We start from the raw sequence: 12083 nt of genomic DNA on the forward strand, positions 1-12083 counted from the left end.
CGAGCGAACAGCAAGGACCAATATGACTGTGCCAGGATCTGCGTTGAGGTGGATCTGGAGGAGGGGCTCCCAGAGGCCATCAAAATCAAGGTAGGAAGCTGGACGCATGTGCAGAAGCTAGATTATGAACAGTTGCCCTTCAAATGCCGGAAGTGCCAGGTATATGGGCACTTCGCCAGAAACTGCCCAACTGTCAATGAAGTTGTACAAGGGAAGGAGGTCGGCTGGAAACAAGTTAAACGATCCAAAATGCCTTCCAAGACCCAGAACCTGGGAGGACCTAGTGGCAAAGGCCCTCAGCAGGACCCAGCACAGCAGATCCAGCAGACCCAGCCCAAGATCATCTCAGAGAACAAGTTCGATCCTCTCAGTTCCCAACCAGAGGACTCCCATGAAGTTCCAGTCCAAAAACCAGTGTCCCCAAACAAAGGTTCCCTACCCCCCTTCTTTAAATACACGGGGGTTGCAGAAAGCTCAAAAGGAACCCCCGTTGAAGTCAAGGAGGAGGATCAAGAATCAGAAGATTCGGAGGAGGAAGGAGAAATAGGAGAATCCCAATCCTCTGTAAGGAGATCTACAAGAGGGCGCAAAACGGATCGGGAGAAAAGAGAGCACGAAACGTACAAGGACAAACTACAGGGCAGTCAACCAACTTTGGAGAAGCTGCTAGCAAAAAAGCCGAAGATGGCAAGAAATCTGCATCAAGGCTCCAAGGGAGCCCAGCCGAGCAAAGGTAAATAATGAAGATAATCTCCTGGAACTGTAGGGGTATGGGTAGCAAAACCAAAGAAGAGGCTATAAGAAATCTAATAAGAATAGAGGCTCTCGATATACTCCTTCTCTAGGAGACTAAGATGGAGGAATCAGATTTCCTTCAGGTAAGTAAAAAACTTTGGAAAAAGAGTAATGCAACAATTGTCTCAGCCCGAGGAGCCTCCGGAGGGTTGGGTACACTATGGAATGATAGCAGGTTTTCTCAGGTGTCTGAGGCATCAAATACTCATTAGGCGATGTTAAAGATGCAGCATCTAACCACAAAAGAAATCTTTTGTCTTTTCAATGTTTATGTGTCGGTCAATGCAGGAGAAAAGAGGATCTGTTGGGACTCATTAAGGCAGCAAGCAGATCTGGGCAATATGGAAAATGTCATCATAGCAGGTGACCTGAACATCACGCTGCACTCTTCTGAAAAGCGAGGAGGCTGCATTGTGCGAGATCCGGCAAGGGAATGGGTAGAGGATCTCCTTCAAGACTGGGATCTGTTAGATATCAAGCCTGTCTCAGGTAAGTTTACATGGTCCAATAAAAGAATAGGTCCTGGACATATTGCAGCAAGGCTGGACAGATTCTTTGTGCATAGCTCCTTTCTTTTGCTTGGTCTAGACGCTAGCATGCATATTCTTTCTTGCAGCACCTCTGATCATAAGCCTATTAAGCTAAATCTTCGAGCTCATATTGACCTTGGCCCCATACCCTTCAAGTTTAGTCCTTTGTGGATCAAGGATCCCAACTTCATGCAGATTGTCAAAGAATGTTGGTCCCAGCCAGTCAGCGGATCTCCATTCTACATATGGGAAGAAAAACTCAGAAGATTGAAATCTGCTCTAAAGTGTTGGGCCAAATCTCTTGCTAATCCAGCAGCTGAAAGAAAAAATATTCAAAGTCAGCTTGAGGCTCATCACCTGCTCACGGAAGAGGCATATATGTCTAGAGAAATTCTAGATAAAGAGGTACACCTCCAGCAGCACTATCACAAAGCATGCCTGGCCGAAGAGGAAACGTGGAGGATCAAATCGCGTTGTCTCTGGCTTAAGGCAGGAGACAGAAATACCTCATTTTTTCACAAGCAAGCTGAAGCTAGAAAAGGTTTCAATTCCATAACTGAAATTAAAGAAAACTCTACCATACACAAAGACTTTGCAAGTATTAAACAAGCAACCCACCTCCATTTCAAACGCCTGTATAGTGAAGAGGAGAATACACATCAGAATTTCTGTCTGCTGGACGGAGTTCCCACATCAATATCTACTGAGATGAACCATCATCTAGAAAGCAAAGTCACAATGGAAGAAGTCAAAAGCGCCCTCTATGCTATGGACCCAGATAAATCCCCAGGTCCTGATGGCTTTTCCGCCAGATTTCTCCAATCTTGCTGGCACATAGTGGGAAAAGATCTCTATAAAATGGTTCAAAAATCCCAAGCCTGTCAGAAATTAGGAGGAAGCACAAACTCCTCTTTTCTGGCTCTCATTCCCAAGGAAAAGGGTGCCAATTCTTTTAATAGATTTCGCCCCATCTCACTTTGTAACATTGGATACAAGCTGATCACAAAAATTATTGCTAACAGGCTGAAGCAGATTCTTCCCAAAATCATTCCAGAGAACCAAGGAGGCTTTATCCATGGAAGACATTTGGTGGACAACTTCATTCTAGTTCAAGAGGCAATACTGTCAAGTCAGCAGCGCAAAGAACAAGGTATGGCTATCAAATTGGATTTAGCAAATGCCTTTGATCAAGTTAAACATAGTTTTCTTTTGAATGTTTTGGAAAAATTTGGTTTTGGGGTGACTTTTATCAATTGGATCCAGGCTTGCATCTCGGAACCATGGATCGCTCCTTTAGTCAACGGTAGATCTGCTGGATTCTTTAAAGCTACAAGAGGACTAAGGCAGGGCTGCCCCATGTCTCCTCTTCTGTTTGTTATTCAAGCTTCCGTTCTCAGCTTCTATCTAAACAAAAAATGCAAGATCGAGAGATTTCAGGGATCTCCATAGCGAGGAGGGTCCAAAGCATAAACCACGCCCTATTTGCAGATGATACACTGCTTCTGGGGGCAGCTTCGACTCATTCAGCCAGAAGATTTAAAGATGCACTTGATGAGTATTGTATGGAGTCCGGAAGCAGCCTCAACAAGGGTAAGTGCCATACTTACTGCTGGAACACTTCGCCCTCTCTGCTCAATTCCATCACCAGATGCCTAGGATTTGCTGCCTCCTCAGAATGGACCTCGTTCAAGTATCTGGGACTACCTATTTTTCTCAAGCGTGCCTATAGCAGGGATTGGTTTCCTCAGGTAGAAAAATTTAAAAACAAACTCCAGGCTTGGGGTTTTAATTGGCTAAATATGGCGGGCAAGACAGTTCTCATTAAAGTCGTCCTTAGCAGCCTCCCACTATATCAGTTCTCAGTGCTTCTAGCTCCTATTGGTATACTCTAGAAAATGGAACAACATATCAGAAACTTCTTTTGGAAAGGGGGTAAGCACAACGAGAGGAGATTTCCACTGGTAAAATGGGAAACTGTCCTCATGCCTCAGATGGAGGGAGGGCTCAATTTTAAGAAGCTCCCACTGCAGAACATAGCTATGGGAGCCAAGCTCCTCTGGAGAATAATAGCGCCCAAGCCAGGCTGGGCCCAGACAGCACTGTGGAGAAAGTACTTTAAAGGCACGCGGTTGAGATGTTTGGATGGGCCATTACCTCAAGGAGCTCGCCTTTTGTCAGCCTCTGCTCCAAAGCTGCCCAGATGATTCGGTCCAAAGCCTATTGGATTCCCGGAAATGGGAAAAAAATAAATATATGGAACGACTGCATCATGGACCGCGATCCAATTGGAGATTGCCCAAACGTGAAAGCGCTGAAAGACTGGTTGACGGCCTCTGGAAAAAATAACCTGTGGGATATATCCTTATGGAACGGGTCGCATTGGGTGGGCTGGAATCTGTCAGATCTTCCTTCAAAACTTCACCAAGAATCCATCCACCTCTGTGAGCTTCTGAACGGGACTGCACCTCGCACATCCAAAGAAATGATAAGCGAGGCTGGGGCGCTCTGTCGGCTGGCTATACAGTTGCCTAGGGATATGCGCACCTTGCATCAATTCCAAATGTGCCTCCTGATCCGGCCTCGTGGAAGGCTGTCTCAGGTATCCCCTCATTGCCCAAGATCGACATTTTCTGTTGGCTCCTATGCCACAGAAAAATTCTAACTGAGGACAATCTCCAGAGGCATGGATTCCATGGCCCGTCCAGGTGCTCCTTGTGCAAAGAATCTGCGGAATGTGCCACGCACCTCGTCCTCAATTGCAATTTCTCTACACAGGTCTGGAGAGAACTGATGGACTATTGGAATCCTAGATTTGAGCTCCCTGCCTCTATAACAGATCTGTTCGCCAACTGGAAATCCAGCTACCCTAGTCCCTTCCCCAAAAATAAAGTGATCAAAGCGGCCTGGTCATCATTGCTCAAAATCTGTTGCTGGCAGATTTGGTTAGAGCGCAACAGCAGAATCTTCAGAAGCATTCAGCACAATCCCAAGATGGTTGCGGCCAAGGTAAAGATCCAATTAAAAGAATGTCTGGGAGATCAAAAAGACGACTCGAACCTTAATCAGCTAGATATTGATTGGGGGACCTCCTTGAACCTGCAATTTCACCAAACTGTCAGAAGCATGGTCCCTCTTGAGGAATGGCAAATAAGGGGAAAAAATAGCGAAGACTTTCAAAACTGGCTCCCTAGGAAAAAGGTGCACTCCTTATTCTTTGACGGAGCAGCAAAAGGAAATCCTGGCAACGCTAGAGCAGGAGGAGTTATTAAAAACATCGATGGTTCATCGATCCTTCAGTTTGCCTGGGGTTTGGGAATCAATTCCAGCATCCAAGCTGAAGCATTAGCCCTTTACCAAGGTCTCAAGTGGCTCTTGAAGCTGGAAATCAAGGAAGCAAATATTTTTGGGGACTCCGAAGTAATCATAAAACTCATGGCGACCAATTCTATGCCCCGGGACTTAAAATTAGCAAGCCTTATCCAAAAAATCAGAAGCGTGGCGAAGCTGTTCCAAAATCTAAAATATTTTCATGTGCTGAGAGAAGACAACAAAGAAGTTGATCTAGAAGCCAATAAAGCTGTGCATCTCTCTGTCGGGGCAATGAAAAGAGACGGGGACGAAACTTGGGACCCAATTCCTTAACCATTTCAGCTGTTATGTTTTTCTGTTTGATTCTAAAGCAGTTTGTTTGTATATTCAAGCTCGGGCAAATCTCAGAAATAAGCTCAATTGCTGATCCCAAAAGGAATTGGAAAGGGAATAAATGCCTCATAATATCTCAGAAGGGCGACTCCATTTGGATTGGGCCCACCACTATTGTAATCAGAAATCTGGTATTCAGACCGCTCCATTAATACAATCCATAACCGTTCTTGTGAAAAAAAAAAAACATTGGGCATTTAACTGAAATTTTTGTGTGATGTTAGCTTGTCGCTGCATCCCCGCCTCCAGATTTCGAGGGTCGATGTCATCCTGCCATGTATAGTAGATCAGATTGTAAAGTGTAGGTAAAAGAAAGGGTGATCGTTCATATAGCTAGGAGTTAACTTGGGTTGTGTTGAGCTCTAGTGGTGTTAATTCCGTTTTAAGAGTATTGGTGGAGAATTTATTGTTATGGTTAATGGATTATTGAGAAGCGGCTTTAGTTGTTTTCGGTGTTCAAAGTTGTTGTTTTATTTTTTTCTTTATGGCGCTCATTGAGGATGGATTTCCTGTTTTTGTGTTTGTGTTCTCTGTGCAGCATAACTCCTCGTTGTCAGGTTTTCATTGTTATGAAGTGAGTTTTTTTTTTTTTTTACTTCACCGGATGCGAGAGTATACTTTTTTGTGGGGAATGTTGAAGGTGTTTGGTTATGTGGCAGGACGCAGGTTTTCCAACCTCCTCGACGATGATTTGACAGGTAAATGTATGAACATTATTTTCTGGTTTAATGGTTGTGGTGCATAATTTGGAGTTCTAATGGTTCACTGTTTCGCAGAATTTGCAGGTGATACTTTAGAATTTAGAGCATAACAGTTGTTCGGGTAAGCGGATTGCTAGATTCTAGCGATAGAAACCTGGTAAGTTTTTGAGTTCTCTCTATGAGCAAACTCTGGTTTAATGGGTCAGAAGTGTTAAATACATTTTCGACTCAAGTTTTGATGGTTTGGATGCAATGTTGTAGGAATAAACCAATATTGATTGACCACAGCTAGGTCAAAGGTCGACCCATCTTTGCATTTGCGGAAGTCCTGTGGGCAAGGTGTCGACACTGATTCCATATGTTCTGGTTTTAAATTGTCTGTCGACCCTGATTCCATGGTTTTCTGTAGCGGTTACGACGAAGATTTCCCGAAATTTACTCTGAAACTTGCGAAGTCGAGAGTATAGGGATATTTGCATTTTCAGAAGGCTCGTGAGCAAGGTGGCAGCTCTGACTACACATCGTGTTGTTTTAGATAGTCGGGGGGTCAGAGTTCTATTAATATAAACATCTAGCTCATGAAGAAAATAAATACGACCTCAATCAGGCATGACGCATTACGATGTTGAAAGTTGACGCATGTTTTCGTTTTAGTAGACTCGTGTATGCGAGTTTTCTCATGCCTTTTACGTTTAGTCCATTGTCATAGGGCACATTGATTCTATTAATTTGTTTTTAAAAACACTAAATTTATTGGAATAAAAGTTATACTTTAAGCGACGGGAGATTACAGTCTCAGATAGTTGCCAACTAGAAAAACAAAAACATAAAAGAATTGATGACAAAATTCAAGTTTCAATGGTATTGGAGAACTTTTGAGACCAATGTTACCAATATTCTGAGTTTCCAATGGTGGGATTTTCTAATGTACGTTCTTCCTAAATTTTATGCATAGAGGAACATGTTTGAGCCACGGTTGTGAGAGTACGTTTAAAAAAAATTCAAATTTAGAATAGGGGCATCTCTCTCCATTTTAGTTTTTTGGGTTTCTTTGGAGTCGGAGGAAACTCGTAGTTAAGGTCGGGACCGACTTCGTGGTCAGGCAGTGGGCGTGTCTTTGGAGAAGAATCATAAGGAAAAGGTTGGAGGTCGGCCCCGACTACGAGATCAGAGGTCGACATTGTGGTTTGAATGGTCTCTCTAGACACTTCTCACTACTGACACTCCCCGACCAATTCGGCTCGAGCTTCAATACTTCAATTTTTATTTAAAGAAGGGATAACAAGTTCCCATATTTTAAACATTTTATCTGTAAGTATAATTTATTCAATTTATTTTTTTATTGATAAAAAAATAAATTTATTTTATCAAATAAATATGTTATATGAAAAAAATGAAGTTAGTTGTTTTCGACTTTGGTAATTTATGAACCATATTCATATTGTTTTATTCTTTAGATGAGGGATGACGAGTTTGTATCTTTTAAACGTTTTAATCTTAATTTTGTTGTAATTTATATGTGGATTTTGGATTTGTTATCTTAAATTTTTAGATAGAAAGAATAATAATCTTTCTGTAAAATTGCTTTAAATAAATGTCTTATAAAAATATTTTTTTGAATTTATTTCTTTATTGATAAAAGAATAAGGTATTTTAAATTACATTTTTTTTGTAAGCTTGGCAGTACTTTCTTTTTCTATTAATAATATATAGGCAAGTAACAAAAAATATGTCTAGTGGCCTCAACCTACCCGAAGGAAACCAGGTCTATTGGCCATCGATCAACATCATATGCCGTCCAAAATTTAAACAGTTTGAGCATATCCATTCATGTTAAATAAGCTACTATATCTATTATTTGTTTAATCATTTTGTTATCAAAGTAAATTCTATCCGACCATATCATTGTAGTAACAACAAAATTGCAGTACTTCTTATCTTATCTTCATTCAATCATCTGATGATTCAATGGGATTCGGGTCCTTAGCACTCGACCCAAGCATTTCGTTCTGCAGTAGGCTTTGAATTTGTTTCTCCATTCGGCCTAAGCAGACATTCTGGTGATACTATTGCACCTGTACAACCTGGATCTCCCTTTGAATATCTTTTAAGCTTGGCCCCTCTTGTTGTGTTTGCGGTGGTTCCTCCAGATTCCTATTTGTTGTCATGGCCCTTGCCAATAGGTTCTTCATAACCCAGTAGAGTTGGATTGTCTGTCTGAATAGAGTTTGCCTACCTCGGGTGTGTCCTGGGTCTATGAGCAAGGGATCCTAGTCCTCCGCTGAAAGTGACTCTGTCGTTGCCTTGGTATTTAGCTCCGCCTCCCTTGTTGAAATTATGGCCTTGACCTATGCTGGAGTTCCCCCATTGTATGCATGCATGAGGTTCTACATATTTTCCTCTCCTGTTTTCCTGCCCCTCTTCCATTGGGTCTTACTGGTCGAGGCCACTGATGTTTTCTTTTTGTTGTCAGTCTGTTTGCAAGCATGGCGATGCCCTCTTCTTCCCAACCCCGCTTCAGCCTTCACCATTTTTCCTTCAATCAAAGTTCCTTCCAGCCACGGCCACCCCCAAATTCTTACTTTGTCCCGAAGCAGGAGCGTCGTAGTCAGAGGGGAGGAAGATTAAACAGACCTGTAAGAGTAGCATACATTAAAACCAAACCAAATGTCAGTGTTGTTATCCGATCATTCCTTGTGGAGCATCATTACAGAGTCATGATTCCGGGTTTGAGGGGTGTAACCCGAATTCCCCCAACCCCTTCAAGACTTTCCTTCATCCTCACTATGCCTAGATTTAAATGAATTTATTCCCTCTGCCTCTCAATTCTCCCCTTGGTGCAACCAGCCCTCTGGCTTCTTGATTTAGGCCCTACCACAACCATCTTGACAGACTCACAGGTTTTGGAATACTCAGGAATTGGGATGCAAGTGGCTGACCAAATTCTGACAGAATTGACAGGTTTGCCGAGGTCTGGTGACCCCGACTCACCATTCCTACCCCTCTAAACTTTCAAACTGACATATAACCCGACCTTGACGGAATTGGCTATAAGGTTGTTAAAGGACATACCCAGGATAAAAAATGTTCCTTCCCTCCGACTTTTCATTCTACCCTCGAACCTACCATGTCTCCGGTTCCACATAATTCACCACGCCATTGCATAATTGAGAGTCGCATCGGGGTTAGAGTCCCCTGAATCCCCCTTAATTCCCCATTGAACCAAAGGTTTACCAGGAAGCTGAAAAACGGCCGGTAGGTCAGACTCCCCAGCTTTATAAGGCCTCGACACCCCGTTCCTAGCCCACTGGGCCAGAAAATCACCCGAGGACCAGACAAAACTAGACTGGACAGACATGCAAGTGGTTTGGACCCCAGACACCCCTTTCTTTCCTCTCTGGCCCAGAGAATTTCCAGGCAACTGCAGGCCCTTAGGGGTGCCTCGGCCCCTTCCAGGTCCCAGACACCTGGTATTGACGAAAGCAGGAGCGAAGTTCACCACCCAAGTGCCAAGAGAAGCCCCTAACCCTCCATGCATCCCCCTTTTTTCCAACAGGTTACCATATAATACAAAAATTAAAATACCAAACATCAACAACAGAGAACTGAACCAAATTCCATCATAAACATGCAGAACCACCACCATTCATTGCCAAACCAGCCTCCATTCTTGCAGCATTGACTCCATATCAAGACTAAGGCGGGCCTGAATTACATACCAGTTTCCCTCCGAAGCGTTGGTGGCGTCTTCCTACTGGTGGCGACAATCCCTCCTTTTGCAGGCAAGTTCCTCCTCAGTCCTTGCATGCATACTCTAGTGTCCCTCACCACCTTTCTCCCTCATATAACACCTTGCGTTACCATTTTCCTTCCTAAGGTAGCTGACACTTGTTGCCATTCTCTCCCGGTCCTTAATGTCGTGCGCATGGGGGTTCCTTGGGTGGGCTGCCCACCAGCACTGTCCTCTTGCTCCTTATACATGTTGTCGATCTGCTAAGGGATCTCCTTTCCCATCACACCCTAATCGGGGGCTTTTTAAATTAAATTTATTAAATAATATGTTATGTGAAAAAACAAAATAATAAATTATAGACACATATGTGTGTTTTGTGGGTCTTCATAGAAGCAATTCGGAGGTCACACTGACTATGAGGTCTGAGGTGGTTGTTGTAAACACGCATAATTGTACGCACATATTTCTTTTGTGGCTCTTAGTGAAAGCAAGTCGAAAGTCGGCCCCCACTATGAGATTTGAGGTCGGCATTGTCAATTGAATGGTCTCTCTAGACACTCCCAACTACTGACACTCCTTGGCCAATTCGGCTCAAAATCTAGGTTCACTGCTATTATTATTATTTCTTATAAACTACTTAAATGAAGTCTATGATCAAGTTCATCATGAGTTAATATGTTATAAATTAAATTTTAAATGTCTTATAAAAATAATTTGTTGAATTTATTTCTTAAATGATAAAAAAATAAAGTATTTTAAATTAAAAAACAAAATAATAAATTATAGACATGTATATTTGTTTTGTGGGCGTTTGTAAAAGTAAGTCGGAGGTCGGCCCCAACTATGAGATCGGAGGTCGACATTGTGGTTTGAATGGTCTCTCTAGACACTCCTGACTAATGACACTCCCTAACCAATTCGGCTCCAGCTTCAATACTTCATTTTTTTCTTTAAAGAAGGAATAACAAGTTCCCATCCTTTAAACAATTTATCTTATAAGTAAAATTTATTCAATTTATTTTTTATTGATAATATATATATAATTTTATCAAATAATATGTTATATGAAAAAAACAAAATAATGAATTATAAAAAGGCCAATTATACATATATATATTTTTTGGGGCCCTGCCAGAAGAAAGTCGGTGGTTGGGCTAACCATGAGAGCTAGTGTCTTTTGGACAGTGCTATGACATTCCGCGGCCAATTGGGGCCCTTGTAAACATGCCCAACTATATGTACATATTTTTGTGTTGTCCCTACTGAAAGCAAGTGGAAAGATGGGTTCGGCTATGAGGTCGGAAGTTGCACTTGTCGTTTGGATGGTCTCTCTGGACACTCTTGACTATTGAGAGTCCCCGACCAAATCGGCTCTAGCTACAATACTGCATGGAAGCTGGTACGATGACAAATTTAACGGAGTTTGCGATATGCGTTATATTTAAATATTATTTTAATCAAAATTATTCACATATACATTAATGTTGATATTAGGTGAGATTAAAGTGCTCTATTGTTTTAGGAGGAAATGAGCAGTAATGGTCAAATTATCTTGCTTCATGGTTTTTATCGTTTGTGTTGAGATTTCAGAGTAATTATATCAGTTATTACCTGCAAATTGTAACTTATTCGATCGTGCATGTTTTATTTATGTTTTGATACATATTTGGCTTGTAATACACTATTTTATTCAATATAGTTGGAAAATATAGTTTTTGGGTTTTGTTTTCTAGAATTTATTATTATATTTTTTTATAAATGACTTAAATGAGGTCTATCATTAGTTGGTATGTTATGAATTGAAAGTTAAATATCTAGTAAAATTAGTTGTTATTATACATTCATCCCTTACATTTAGCAAAGAAAAATGGTTAATTTAAATTTATTTATTTTTTATAAATATAAATCGGCAAGCAAATAGTTTCTATGTTTGAGTTTTTTTTTTTTACCTTTCCTAAATCAATTTTGTTTTAAATTTAAGAATTATTTATTTAAATTACAATTTTAGACAATGGATTCTAAAATATTAAGTTTATTTAGATACTTTATATATATAATACAATTTTATCAATTTATATTTAAAATACGGTGTATATTTAACTTTTGTTATATAATACATTTTATATCAAGATCTTTGTTGAACATATTTGTTTGTTTGTTTTGTTTTCCTTGTTTTTAACTAAATATAGTGAGTGTTTTGATTATTTTGACTAAACTTTATAAAAGTAAAAAGGACTCAGTTTAAAGTTATGTGAATGTGAATTTAAATTTTATTTTATTCATATATTTTGTAAATTAAGTATTTGAAATATTATTTTTTTTAAGCTTGGTAGAACTATATCTTCATCATATCCAATATATCACCGGCAGGGAATTGAACTAGTGACTTCACATCAAGAAGTGTCTTAACAAAACACCCAATCACCGTCTATCCAAGACCCCGTAAATTAAGTATTTGAAATATTAAATAATTAATTATATTTATGATAATTTTCATTAATATATATATATATATATATATATATATATATTAAAAAAAACATATATTGAAATTTCAATAATGTTGTATTCTTTTAATTGTTTACATAATGCTAAAATGCTTTGTTATCAAATTTTATTGTT

Source organism: Pinus tabuliformis, chromosome 4_1 (genome assembly GCF_031772625.1).
Source record: "Pinus tabuliformis cultivar Carrire ecotype Pingquan chromosome 4_1, CPIR1, whole genome shotgun sequence".
NCBI lineage: Eukaryota > Viridiplantae > Streptophyta > Pinopsida > Pinales > Pinaceae > Pinus > Pinus tabuliformis.